Source organism: Nematolebias whitei, chromosome 6 (assembly GCF_014905685.2).
Source record: "Nematolebias whitei isolate Nwh7 chromosome 6, NemWhi1, whole genome shotgun sequence".
NCBI lineage: Eukaryota > Metazoa > Chordata > Actinopteri > Cyprinodontiformes > Rivulidae > Nematolebias > Nematolebias whitei.
Genome location: NC_056503.1, coordinates 23,590,154 through 23,604,546, shown reverse-complemented (window position 1 = coordinate 23,604,546; position 14,393 = coordinate 23,590,154). Strand labels below are relative to the sequence as shown.

The 14,393-nt window shown below is 41.6% G+C and overlaps 1 protein-coding gene across 1 annotated transcript in view; it reads right to left on the bottom strand.

Moving 5' to 3' along the window:
- kirrel3b (kirre like nephrin family adhesion molecule 3b) overlaps window positions 1–14,393 on the bottom strand; it is a 314,289-nt gene that overhangs the window by 50,057 nt on the left and 249,839 nt on the right. The window lies entirely within an intron of this gene.

Here is a 14,393-nt window from a genome sequence, read left to right as displayed (position 1 = left end):
ACAGTGTAAACATTGTAAACAGTGTAAACCATTTTAACATTGTATACAGTGTCAACTGTTTAAACAATGTAAATCTTGCAAAAAGGGTAAACTGTTTAAACAGTCTAAACCATTCATACAGTGTAAACTGTTTCAAAAGTGTAAACAGTGTATGCAGTTTAAAAAGTGTAAACAGTGTCAACATTTTAAACAACGTAAACTGATTAAAAATATACTAAATGCAAAAATTGTATACTCTTTAAACAGTGTAAACGTAAACTGTTTAAACAGTGTAAACAGTTTAAACAGTGTAAAATGTTTAAAATGTGTACTAAATGTAAAAATTGTAAACAGTTTATAAAGCGTACAGTGTAAACAGTTTGAAAAGTGTAAATAATGTAAATAGTTTACACAGTTTAAACATTTTAAACAGTGTAAATTGTTTAAAAACTGTACTAAATGTAAACATTGTAAACAGTTTAAACAGTGTAAACAGTTTAAACAATGACAACAGTGAAAAGTGTACATGTCGATGGTGCTGGCTGCTGAATGCATCAGCTCACCAGGACATGAGTAAACGTTGGAGTGACTCGACTGACTAATCAGGTGGTCTGAAACATTTGAAACCTCAGCACCAACAAGCTGATGTACTATCTGAACAAAAGGTGTCATGCAAAACTGTACAGGTTTAGTATTAGCCAATGTAACCTCATTTTTTACGTAAATTTAATGATAACTTGTGCTAAACATTTGTTACTTTATACAACAGCAATTGGTTTGTGTAAAACTATTTATTGATTATTCAACTATGTCCAAGCTTGCACAGAATGAGTTGATTCAGTTTCTCCACTGGGCTAAACTGACTAAAACACCAAGTTCATTCAGTGCATACGAAGGGTTTGATCTAATTGCAGGGGTGAGAGAAACATGTTTCTGTTAAATCTCCTTTTGAAAACATTGGCTCAAGCCAGCAGGCACAGAGGCAGGTCTACATGGAGCTTTGCCTTGCAAGTCTTCACAAGTTATGGTTCTCCTTTGGGCTAACGGTTGTGTGGCGAGGTAAGACAGAGAGAGAGAGAAAAAAAGAGGTAAACAGTACCTGCCTAATGAGAGAACATACTTTCTCACAGGCCCAGGTTTAGTTGTGGGTCAGGAACATGTAGTGGTGTCAATGCTAGGCAGCTTCTTACCCACCATACACCCTCACTTGTCAACTTGACGTACACTCAGGTAATCAGTAAGGCTCTGAGTGAGGCAGGGAGTGGTCATCACTCATTGCTTCAGCTGGTTTTTCAGATCACAGCATACGGTCTCTCTAAATGCTGAGTGCAGAAACAACAAAGTTTGACAAAGTCATTAAAGGCGGATGCCTTCTGCAACAATGCTCCCTATTGTGCTCCATGACAGTCCATCTGAATGAAATATAACAGCCTTCCTCTGTGAACTGTGCTCTAGCTGTTGTTATGAACCCTATGAGCATTGAAGCAGTAAGATTTAAATTTAAATATCACCTGAATAATTTGAAATGAGAAATCAAACATACATCGTTGTGTTGTTTAAAACTGTTTGGAAGAATGTCTTTTTATTCTCTCATTACAGAATCATGATTTTCTACCAACTGCATATCTGACTGGGGAACACTGTCGAGCAATAAATGGAGTGTTGTATTCACTTCTATTCTACTAGAGGACTCTACAGTTTGTTTACATGACTTCTCAGTGACTTTGAGAGAAACCGGAAGTGAATGTCGTTGTCATTAAAAAAGTAATCTAAATAAAGCTTCCTAGTTACATAAAACTTCCTACTTATAATCAAATACATTGCCCAAAGTGTTGAGTTGTTGTGACTACAATGTTAAGCATCTGTGTAGTGTGTAAATTGATATTTTGCGTAGTTTTTTTTTTTTTTTTAACATTGTAAACCTTCAGAAATTGTACACTGCCTGGCCCAAAAAAAGTTGCCACCAAAAAAAAAAGGTCACACACTAATCTTTCGTTGGAGCACCTTTAACTTTGATTACATCATGCATTCACTGTGGCATTGTTTGATAAGCTTCTGCAATGTCACAAGATCTATTTCCATCCAGTGTTGCATTAATTTTTTACCAAGATCTTGCAGTGATGACTAGACACTAGGCATGATGGGTGCATCACTTCACCTGCCTCTCTTCTTACCCTGATGCACCCATCACTCTGGAACAGGGTAAATCTGGACTCATCAGACTACATGACTTTCTTCCATTGCTCCAGAGTCCAATCTTTATGTTTGCTAGCAAATTGAAGCTTTTTTTTCCAGTTAGCCTCACTGATTAGTGGTTTTCTTCACAGCTGTTCAGTCCCAATCCCTTGAGTTCCCTTCACATTGTGGAAATGCTCTTACTTTCACTATTAAACATGTCCCTGAGATCTACTGTTGTTTTTCTTCAATTTGATTTCACCAAATGTTTAATTGATTGCCGATCACGATCATTCAGGATTTCTTCTGGCCACATTTCTTCCTCAAAGACGATGGGTCCCCACTATCCTTCCAGTTTTAAATAATGCATTGGACAGTTCTTAACTCAATTTTAGTAGTTTCTTCAGTCTCCTTAGATGTTTTCTCTGCTTGATGCTGCCTCTCGCACAGTGATTGCTGGACATGGGCACCAGCGACCCCCGTGACCCAAAATGGAATAAGTGGGTAAAGATAATGGATGGATGGATGGATGGATGGATGGTATTACTATATTAATCATATTAGCATTAAGCTAGTGGAAGGTGCTAGCGATTTTTTGTGGGTTTATGCTTTACATTAGCATCTAATTAGTGCAATGCCACTAAGATAAGATAAGATAGAGCTTTATTGATCCCGCAGGAAATTGTTGTGCCATAGTTTCAGTACAAAGGAACATAGACAAGGGATAACACAAGATATAAAAATAACAGATAATATAAAAATATCAGGGCGCAACTGGTAGAGCTGCTGCCTCTCAGCGAACAGGTCCCTGGTTCAAACCCCGGTCCAGGGGCCTTCTGGGTGCAGTTTGCATTTTCTCTCCGTGCATGCGTGGGTTTTCTCCGGGTACTCCGGTTTCCTCCCACAGACCAAAAACATGCATGTTAGGCTGATTGGTAACTCCAAATTGTCCCTAGGTGCGAGTGAGAGAGTGAATGTTTGTTTGTCTTGTTTGCCTGTCTCTATGTGGCCCTGTGATGGACTTGTGACCTGTCCAGGGTGTACCCCGCCCATCGCACAGTGATTGCTGGACATGGGCACCAGCGACCCCCGTGATCCAAAATGGAATAAAAGGGTAAAGATAATGGATGGATGGATAAAAATATCAGCAATTAAGTTCTAAGCAGGTGCAGACAGAAACATTCAATAGTTTATTGTTCTAAAGGATTAATTTTATTGTCCCCTTTGCAGAAAGGGGGAGGAGTTGAAAAGTTTGATAGACACAGGGAGGAAGGACTTCCTCTGTTGTTCTGTGGAGCATCTCGGTGGTCTCAGTCTATGAATGAAGGTGCTGCAGTAAGAGTCCAGTGTGGCATGCAGGGCGTGTGACCTGTTGTTCCGGATCTGGAGCAGTTTCCTCAGCATCCTCTGCTCAGACACCTCTGTCAGAGACTGCAGGTCCACTCCCAGAACTGAGCCAGCTCTCTTGATCAGTTTATCCAGTCTGTTGGCATCAGCTTTCTTCACCCTGCTTCCCCAACACACTACAGCGTAGAAGACTCAGTCTCATACCACCGAGTGGTAAAACATCTGCATCATGGTCCTGCAGATGTTAAAGGACCTGAGTCTCCTCAGAAGAAAAAGGCGACTCTGCCCTTTCTTGTAGAGGGCATTGATGTTATCTGTCCAGTCCAGTTTATTGTCTAAGTGGATCCCCAGGTACTTGTAGTAGTTCACAATGTGCACCTTAGAACCCTTGATATTGATATGTCTGGGGGTGGGGGGCTGATCTTCTTCCTGTAGTCCACCTGCAGCTTCTTAGTTTTTCCAATGTTGAGCTGCAGGTGCTTCTGTCCACACCACTCCACAAAGCTGTCCACCACACCTCTGTATTCAGTTTCCTGGTCACCAGTGACACAGCCCACAATGGCAGAGTCATCCAAGAATTTCTGCAGATGGTAGAATTGTGAGTTGTACCTGAAGTCCGAGGTGTAGAGGGTGAACAAAAATGGTGAGAGGACCGTCCCATGATGAGCCCCTGTGCTGCTGGTGTCCGAGGTGGTGTTCTGCATCCTCACATATTGTGGTCGACCTGTGGGGTAGTCTCTGATCCAGGTGACCAGCGAGTCATTCACCTGCATGTCCAGGAGCTTGCTGCAGAGCAGAGCAGGTCTTATGGTGTTAAAAACACAGGAAAATTAAAACAAAACATGACTCTTACAGTGATGCCTGCCCTGTCCAGGTGCGTGTAGGCTCTGTGCAGCAGATGATGGCATCATCAACTCCAATGCAAGGCTGGTATGCAAACTGGAGGGGGTCCAGGTATGGTTCCACCACTGATCTGACGTGCTTCAGGACCAGCCTTTCTAGTGACTTCATGGCATGTGATGTCAAGGCAACAGGTCTATAGTCATTGTATGAGTTTGGGTGGTTATTTTTTTATTCTAATGGCAAAGGTGCTTGTTCATTGCACATTTTGGTTTAATACTGATGTGTTATTAGCTGTAATGTGTTCAAGGGGTAAATTATGTGTGGTTTACAATATAGGCTATGTAAGTTAAATCCAGCATAAATATGGTTGTGACATGTTCAATTTTATTTACTATAAAGGTCTAAAATGTGTGTTTATAAATTTATGTTTATTTGAATGACATGAATACTAAATATTGTCATTCTAAATTTGTTTGCAGTTTAATCAACTTCACCACATAATTCACTTGGCAATAAACAACAACAACAACAACAACAATCAACTTGTTTATGTTATTTATAACAAGGAGCGGGGAACATAGAAAATCTCATTATCTGTCATCATTTTAACTGCTGAAAAGACAGAGGTTGGGATCCTTGCATAGAATACTTTTTTGGTATGTTCTAAATAGCCATAAATGATCCATGTTATGACAAATATTTTTTTATTACTTTTTTTTTTGTACAAGTGAAGCTTCTGGAATCTGAAATATTTTTTTAAACTTGGGCCACAACCCAAAAAAGCTTTCAGCTTTTACCAGGGCGTTATTAATCAGATTTGCTTTGGATTTTTCCATATTTTACAAAATTATTTTAAACAGAAATGTTACATAACAAAGCTTTTGAAATATAATTTCTCATTGCATCTTTCCTTGTTTGACTATGCGGTCTTTCTGCCCAATGCATTTAGAGTGTTAACTTTAGTTCTGCCTGCCTCTGTCTTTGTTTGATTGCTCTCGCTCTGGTCAACATGTCTGGCTTAGAAAGCATTGTTTCCTACCTTCTGGCTCTCAGACTCATAAATCAACTGCAGAGCATGTGTCTGTATGTTTGTATAGCTAAATGCATGCTTTTGCTGCAAGGATATTGAGGGGCTTGTTAAAGAAGTTACAATTATTGGCTCGAAGCTATATATCTGCCTGCTGAGGAGGAAGACAGTAATAGACCTGTCAGTTGTACCCAGGAGCTAATGTCCCAATCACAGCAGTTTCCCCTGAAACCTTTGCAGACCTCCATGAAGATCCTTGTCAGCAATAACTTACCACCGCCTATAGTAACAGTGACTGCTCTTATTTTCCGGACATCAAATGTGACTAATTTTCAAAAGTCAAAGGTGTGTCTGACATTAGCACAAAATGTCCCATAAGTTTGGGTTCACACTTATCTAAACCCTGTGGTACACCATTGGTTAGTTTCACATTGGTCCTTGCTTAGGATTAAGCACATTGTTAGGGTTACCATTAAAAGAAAAGTGTGCTTTTATGTAATGTAAATGTAAATGGACTGTACTTATAAAGCGCTTTCCTATTTTATCAAGATACTCAAAGTGCTTTATACTACAATCTGTGCCTCATTTACCCAGTCATACAGCACTCTACTACTAGATCTGTGCAAAGAATAATTAGTGCTTTATCACATTCGTACACCCATGGGATACACATTGGAGGCAATGAGGGGTTCGGTGTCTTGCCCAGGGACGCTTAGGCATGTGACTGCTGGTGAAATTGAACCCCCCAACACTTACATTGAAGGAGGACTGCTTTAACCACTCAACCACAGCCACCCCTAATGTCATCCTGATATAAATATATCAAGTTTGCATATGATGTGTTCATTGCTGGACTAGTTGTTATTGAATCATTTATTTAATTAAAGGAAACAACCAAATCAATTTTACAAATAAAATACCTTGCATTCTTTGAATTAATTCATATTGCCCACTGACTTTCATGCCATCCATGTATCCATTATTTCTGCTTGTCCCAGAGTAAGGTCTCAAGGGCAGCAACTTAAGCAAGAAGATTCACACATCTCATTCCACAGCCACCTCTTCCAATTCTTCTTGGAAGACTCCAAGGCATTCCCAAACCAGCAACAAGACATAGCCCCTACAGCATGTCCTGAGTCTTCTCCAGGGTCTACTCCCAGTTGGACATACCTGGAACATGCCCCTACATCGGACTGGAACAGAGTCCACAATACTGTGGAAGCTGCACTAATGCGTGTCGATCTCATGCACCATTCTTCCCTCACTCATGAACAAAACCTTGAGATACTTGCACTCCTTCACCTGAGGCAGCACCACACTCCCAACCCCTAGAGGACAGTCTACCCTTTCCAAATATTGGCACTGATTGAGAGTCTCTATCCAAGGCCTGACATAACTACTCCTACAGCCAAGCTTTTGTTTCAGCAACAGCCAGGTCTGCAGTCTGCTTGGTTTGTCAATACCCCTCAGCTGTCTCCAGAGACCTACCATCCAGCAAGGCCTGATAGGACACCTTTTTCAGCTTGATGGCTTCCCTCACTTGAGCTGTCCTTTACCAGTTCAAGGACGGCCACTACAAGAAGCACTGACAAACTTGTGGCCACAGTTCAAGGCTTCTGCCTTAACAATGGATATGTAGAACATGGTCTACTCAGACTTAATGTCCTCTACTTTTGCTGGGATGCAGTTGAAGCTCTTGCAGAAGTGTGAGTTGAAGTTCCTTCTGACTGATTCTTCTGCCAGGTGTTTCCAGCAAATCTTCACTTCACGATTAAGTCATATTTTCGCCATCTGTTCCAACATACCAGCAGGTGGTGATCAGTTGACAGCTTTGCTTCTCTCTTCACCCAAGTGTCCAAAACATACGGCTGCAGATATGATGACACAACTACAAAGTCAATCATTGATCTGCAACCTATTGTGTCTTGGTGCTATGTGTACTTCTGGACACGCTTATATTTAAAAAAGGTGGTTGTGATGGACAAATCGTGGCTTGCACAGAAGTCCAGCAACGGAACACCACTCAGGTTCATCTCAGAGAGACATGTCCTCCCAATTACATCCCTCTAGGTCATACTGCTCCTCCCCACATGGATACTGAAGTCCCCCAGCAGAATAAAGAAGTCCCCAGCTGGAGCACTGTGCAGCATCCCTGCTAAGGACTCTAAGAAGGTTGGTAAATGGTACATGGACTGTACTTATATAGCACCTTTCTATCTGATCAAGATACTCAAAGCATTTTACACTACAATCTGTGCCACATTTACCCATTTATACAGCACTCTAGTAGATCTATACAAAGCTAATTGAACAAATCATTCTAAAGAGAATAATCAGTGCTTTATCACATTCGTACACTGATGGGACACACATCAGATACAACGAGGGGTTCAATGTCTTGTCCAGGGACACTTCGGCATGTGACTGCTGGTGGATTTGAACCCCCAACTCTTGCATTGGAGGACGACTGTTCTAACCACACAGCCGCTCAGCTGTATGTTTTGGACACTTGGGTTGGGTACTCTGAACTTCTGTTCTATGCTATAGTACAAGCGACAGTCAGAGGCAGAGCAGTAAAAACAAATAATAGTAAAATATACCAAACAATAACAAATAGTTTTTATTTAGGGTTTATGTAGAGTTAAACATGTAGTGAAACTTCTGTATTTGTGCATTTTATTGTGCAAACAATAGCGTGCTATATATATATATAAGCGTTGCCAATTCAACAATGTCAGTTCTGTGCAACTGACATTGTTGAATGGGCAACGTTTAAAACACTCCACTATTTTATTACTATTTCAGATACCTTTAAAAGCATTTATTGTGCTCACAATACCACATTCAGTCATCAAACTTAAATTAACAATATATGCAATCACTTTATAAGACTGATAAAATATAATTTAAGACCACTACAAAATCGATTGTACTAATAAAAATAAACTTACAATATCTAAAAATCTTTAAAATGTTAAGAATATTTTAATAGCTTCATCTGGTAGCGGGCTGACTGCGGTTTGTGGGGGTCCTGGCGGCCCTCGGGTGTGTAGGCTGCTGGTACTGCTTCTGGCGGCCCTCGGGGCTCTGTCCCTCTCTGGTCTGGAGCTCAGCGGGCCTGGCGGTCGGTCCAGATGGAGAGGTGTCTTGGCCTCAATCCCTGGGTGGACCTTGGGGAGCTGGGGGGGGGGGGGGCGGTTGGGTCAGTGGGGGAGCTGACCCCCTGTGGGAGCATTTGCTCTCACAGTTATTTCTCCCCATCCCTCACCATGCACCTCCACCCTCTTCATTTCAATTCCATACATTTAGGGTTGTTTGGGCTCGGGTGTGCTGCAACAATTTTACATCTTTGTTGACCATAGCCACCTGGGACTCAATTGTATTGTACACCTTAGACATTCATTCATAACATTCTCATGACATTCACATATAGGAACTTAAGGTGGGCACATGGCTATAGGTGGTGGGATGACCTTACTCTCACCCCCTGTGCCTGTGCTCACTTACAATGGTTGCATTTAGACACTAGGGTTTGGATAGAGTTGGGGTGGAGGGGAAACTGGCATCATGCCAGCCTTTGCTCCTTCTTCTTTCCTTTTTAATGGCACTATACAGCAACACACATCAACAGCACATCTAGGGGCGGGGGTATATGTGTCGGGGTCTTATTTTTTTATTTTATTTTTTATTTTTTTCCTCCCCCCCCCCCCCCCCCCCAGTTCCCTGACTGCCATTCCAGGGGTGTGGTCCGGGAGAAGGGCAGGCCGTCGGGTGTTGACCAGGACTATGTGGGGGTTCGGGGTCTGGGGGGTTGCCGTGGGCGGTGCTGGCGCTGTGCTCTCCCTGGGCTCTCCCTGGGGTTGTTTGGACCCCCTGAGCTTGGCTCTTGGGTGCCATGGTTGGCCCGCTGGCAGGGGTGGCTGCCGGGGCCTGGCGGGCGGTCAGCTGGGGGCGCGTGCTTGGTTGTTGGCGGTGTGTGGGGGTGGTCGGTGGCGTGTCATCTTCATGGTGGGGGGGTGTCCTGTCGGCTGGGCATGGCCTGGGCCGGGTCTGGGGTATTGGCTCTTCTCCGCTCGAGAATGAATGGGTTTACCTCCTGGGTTTGGGCATGGGCTGCCCCCTGTAGAGGGCGGATACATGTCTTGGACCTGGGGGGTATAGAGTGCGTATCGGGAATAAGAATGAAATGTATCGTTATTGTATGTCTTTGAGTGAGTGAATGTGAGATTGAGGTTGGGATAGTGTGATTGTGTATGTGTATGAATGGGTATTTGTTAGGCCAAGACTCGGACTGCCCCCTCTTTGATACAACTGGGGGTGCTTGGCATCGCACCCCTATCGCGCGGCCCCCTGGTGGGGTGTGCCCTTGCCTGCCGGCGCGCTTGGGGCCCTTGGTGTTGGGGGCTGGGCGCTTGGGCATGTGTCGGCTCGGCCTGGTGTCTGCCTGGTGGGGCTCGGGTCCTCTGGCCCTGTCGGGCCTTGGCCTGGGTGGTGTGAGTCCTCGGTGCCCGTGCCTCGGTGCCCGGGCCTGGACCTACATCGGTGCGGCGGGTTCCGACGGAGGCCTATGAGTTTGTCGCTGTTGGCCCCGGGGGGTCACTGTATGTGGTCGCTGGTGGGGATCTTCCGGTTCTCCCCTGTGGTCCGTTCTGGGGGGTGGGTGAGTGGTTCGTCCTGTGTGGGTGGCCCTGGGGGCTCTGCGGTCGGGGTCCCTCCTGGGGTCTTGGGCTCTGGTCCCCCCTTTTTCGTCTGCCTCTGGTCTTGGGGGTCGGGTCTCTGCTGCTTCAACAGTTACTATTAAATGTTCTATTAGAGAAGCCTTATACACTTATGCATGCTCACAACCACACACAAATAGATGCAGGGATGCTTATGTAGGCTTTATATATAGATATATAGATATGTATATGAATGTATATTCATGTGTATGTATGTATGTATGTATATAGGCGTAGGTATGGGTATATATATTTATGGAAACTTACTGCAAAGCCATGAATATTTTAAGTTCTTTATACATATGTATTTTGTTGCTGTGTTTTGTCATGTTCTTTGAAGGTGAACAGACAGTGGCCGGGTGTTTTGCCATGTGCTCTCTGTGTATATTTCTTATATTTTGGAGTCTTACTTTGTCTTTTCTTTCTTTCTATCCTATTAAAAATAAAAATAAAAAACTACACTAGATAATCACTAGAATAAATATTTCATACTAATGGTGTGGAGAGGATGGCTGTAAGGGGAGAAGGGAGGCCATCAAAAAAAAAAAAAAAAAAAAGAATATTTTAATAGTGACACTGGATATGTTTTGCAGATATCCATAATTTCCAGAGTGTCTGTTTTTTTTTAAATCCACTATCAAAGTTTCAGAAATCATAAACATATATTTGGGTTTGTCATGACTATTTATTGTATATTACCACCCAACTATCATATAAAGACAATATTTATTGTAAACCAGCCACACTGTAATTGCTACTGTGCATGATTTGCTTTGGTTTTGGATTTGCTATTTGCTCATGCAAATATATTTAGGCTGCAAACTGTATTCACATTTACTATCTCTATTAGTCCAGGAGTAAACTTCATTGAAGGCCAAAGTCTGATAAGGACTGTGTGGGTTGTGGGTACTGTTGGAGTTTCTTCCTGAGACCAGAACTCATTTTCAGGCACAGCTGAAAACAGAGGAGTCATCCATGCAAAATCTCAAAAAGCCTTCTGTATTTTCCACTCCATGACCATGAACCTTGTTTGGCCTTTGGAAGATGCACTCTTGTATTTCAGTCAGTTTCAGTTCTTGTTTCCTGTAATAAATAAAATATTTATGTTTAAAATAATGTGCAATTTACAGCCGTGAGGATTAGCAATGAGATACTTTGTAAGTTACATCTTTGAAACTGAAGAAGATGAAGCAAACAGTTAGTCAACCTCTATGTACAAGTCATGATTTATCAAAGCTGTTGAAATATCTTAAAATAAATTTTTTTTCACACATAAAGCCTGACCCATGGGTGTAGATGGTATGATTCTATGGATTCAATTAAACACCACCCCCATACACACACACACACACACACACACATCAATATCTATCTATATCTATCTATCTATCTATATATATAGATGCAACACTTTTTATTTTTGCTCCCATTTTGCATGAGCTGAACTCATAGATCTAAGACTTTTTCTTTGTACAAAATGCCTTTTTCTCTAAAATATTGTTCACAAATGTGTGTAAAGCTGTTAGTGAGTGCTTCCCCTTTGCTGAGATAATCCATCCACCTCACAGGTGTGGTGTATCAAGATACTGATTAAACAGCATAATTTTTGCACAGGTGTGCCTTAGGCTGACCACACTTTTTTCTTTTTCACTCATTCAACCTTTATTTATACAGACAGGTTAGTCTCATTGAGCCACAAGGACTCATAAACAAGAGAGACCTGTTTTAAACAAAGAACACAGATAAGGGACAAACAATAATAGACTGTCATATTTAAAAAAAGCATATAAAATGAAAAATAAATAAATAAATGTAATAAAAATAAATAAAAAAAATCAGCAAAAACAGCTACATTATAAACCAGTGTAAAATACTAAAAACAGAAACATGACTGCATTGGTTTTTGCCATGAAATTAGCATTTGTTTAAAATTCATTAGAGAGGTCAAGGTCGAGAACTTCAGATCTTTTTGCAAGCTGTTTCAGTTTACAGGAGTGGAGTAAGAGAAGGTGGACAGTGTCTACCATGGTAAAAGGCCACTCTAAACTGTACAGTTTATGATACAGCACAATGCTACAGATGTCTCAAGTTTTGAGGGAGCATTCGATTGGAATGTTGACAACAAGAATGTCCAACAGAGCTGATGTCTGTGAATTGAATGTTCAGTTCTCCAAAATAAGCCATCTCCAAAGGCGTTTCAGAGAATTTGGCAGTACATCCAAGCACACTCCCACAGACCACATGTAACCACACCAGCCCAGGACCTCCGAATCCATCATCTTCACCTCTAAGATTGTATGAGACCAGCCACCAGGACAGCTGATGCAACAATCAGTTTGCAGAACAAAATAATTTCTGCACAAACTGTCAGAAAGTGTCTCGGGGAAGTGTCTACTTCAGCTCACAATTCATAGAAACTTAAAAAAATCCCAGTTCTTGCATGGCTAGCATACTCACAGGACATGTCACCCACTAAGCACGTTTAGGATGCTCTGGATTGACGTATACAACAGCGTGTTTCAGTTTCTGACAATATCCAGCAACTTTGTACAGCCATTGAAGAGTGAGCCAACACCCCAAAGGCCCCGATCAAGAACCTGATCAACTCTGTGTGAAGATGTGTTGCTCTGCGTGAGGCAAAAGGTGGTCATATCAGATGATGACTGGTTTTTCGACACCCACCCCCTTTCACTTCTCTTTTGCTTTATCTCGGCAAAATAGAAGTGCTCACTAACACAGATTTACACAAATTTGTGAATAATATTTGACAGAAAACATGCCTTTTGTGTACAAAGAAAAAGTCTTAGATCTTTGAGTTTATCTCATAAAAACTGGGAGCAAAACCAAAAGTGTTGCGTTTCTATTTTTGTTCAGTGTGTGTGTGTGTGTGTGTATTTAATTTTATTTTAGAGACAACGTTTGAACATACCTGCATTCTAGAGTACCTTTTCCTTTCCTGACAGCCCTTCAGATTATTTTCTGATGATAAAAGGCAGCTTCAAATGCATTTATTTTTTGTGAAATGACAAACAGAGCTTAGTATGCAGGTAATTTGTATTTTACACCATGATTGAGTTATCAACACAAGTGAGTGTAAAAGCCAATGAAATGTCAAAAGTCTGGAAAAAAAACAGTAGTGCTCTCTCTTTAATGTGGGATGAGCTGGGTGACAGAATGCTGAACAATTTGTTGAAAGCACATTTCATGGCTCTGTGACCAGCTGAAATTAAATGACGTGAACATTGTGTGTTTTTCTGCTGTTTTTCATCCTATGTAAAATCTGTATTCACTATTGCCATCACCACACTTTAACGCTTTTGCCACATGCTGCATGCTGACATTAGGATTGTGCACCTCTGATCAAAGGCTGGTATGATATGTATCTTATCTTAATAAAATGCCAATGGTTTGATTAATTAAAAATACAAAAGAAACAAAAACAATGGGATTAAACCCCTTATCATGATAAAATTCATTCTTTGTTTACAATACAATTCAGTCCCTAATTATGATTCATTCTTACAGGTGACATACTTATTCACTAATAAGAACAGTCCGCTCAGGTTGCATAGATTGCACCAGGAAGGACATTCAGTGTAAAGAAAATGAGCAAATCTCTCATTTGAGTTTGCTTTATGTGGTGGCCCCTGAAGAAGGAAGCAGCTGGAGGATAAACAATAGCAACAACTCAAACATGAGAAATGAATGAACTTATGCTAACTGATAAAAGTCTTACTAACAGATGGGCTCATTCAGTAAGACAGCAGTGAGCCAATATATTTTCTGCATTATAAATATTGCAACACAATGAATAGCCTAACATGCATGTTTTTAATCTGTGGGAGGAAACCAGAGTACCTGGAGAAAACCCACACATGCACGGAGAGAACATGCAAACTCCACCCAGAAAGGCCCTCAGCTGGGATCCATCAACCTTGTCGCAGAGAGGAACATATCTACTAACTGAGCCATTGTGCTGCCTAGTTCTTACCTTGCTGTTGTATACTCAAGTATTATTTTTTTCTCATAGGTTTACCTGTAAATAGTTTTTTTTGTACAGTAATGCTAAAACGAAAGGTCATGTGACTCCATGATTGTGTGGGAGAGAGATAGGTACGACTTAATAACAGATTCTGAACAACACATCACACCATCTGCATGTCACAATGGACTCTTACCACAGCACCTTCAGTCGTAGACTGAGACCACCAAGGTGCTCCACAGAGCACTACAGGAAGTACTTCCACGCTGTGGCTATCAACACAACTGACTCCAACCATGTCTGTATCTCACACATACACTAT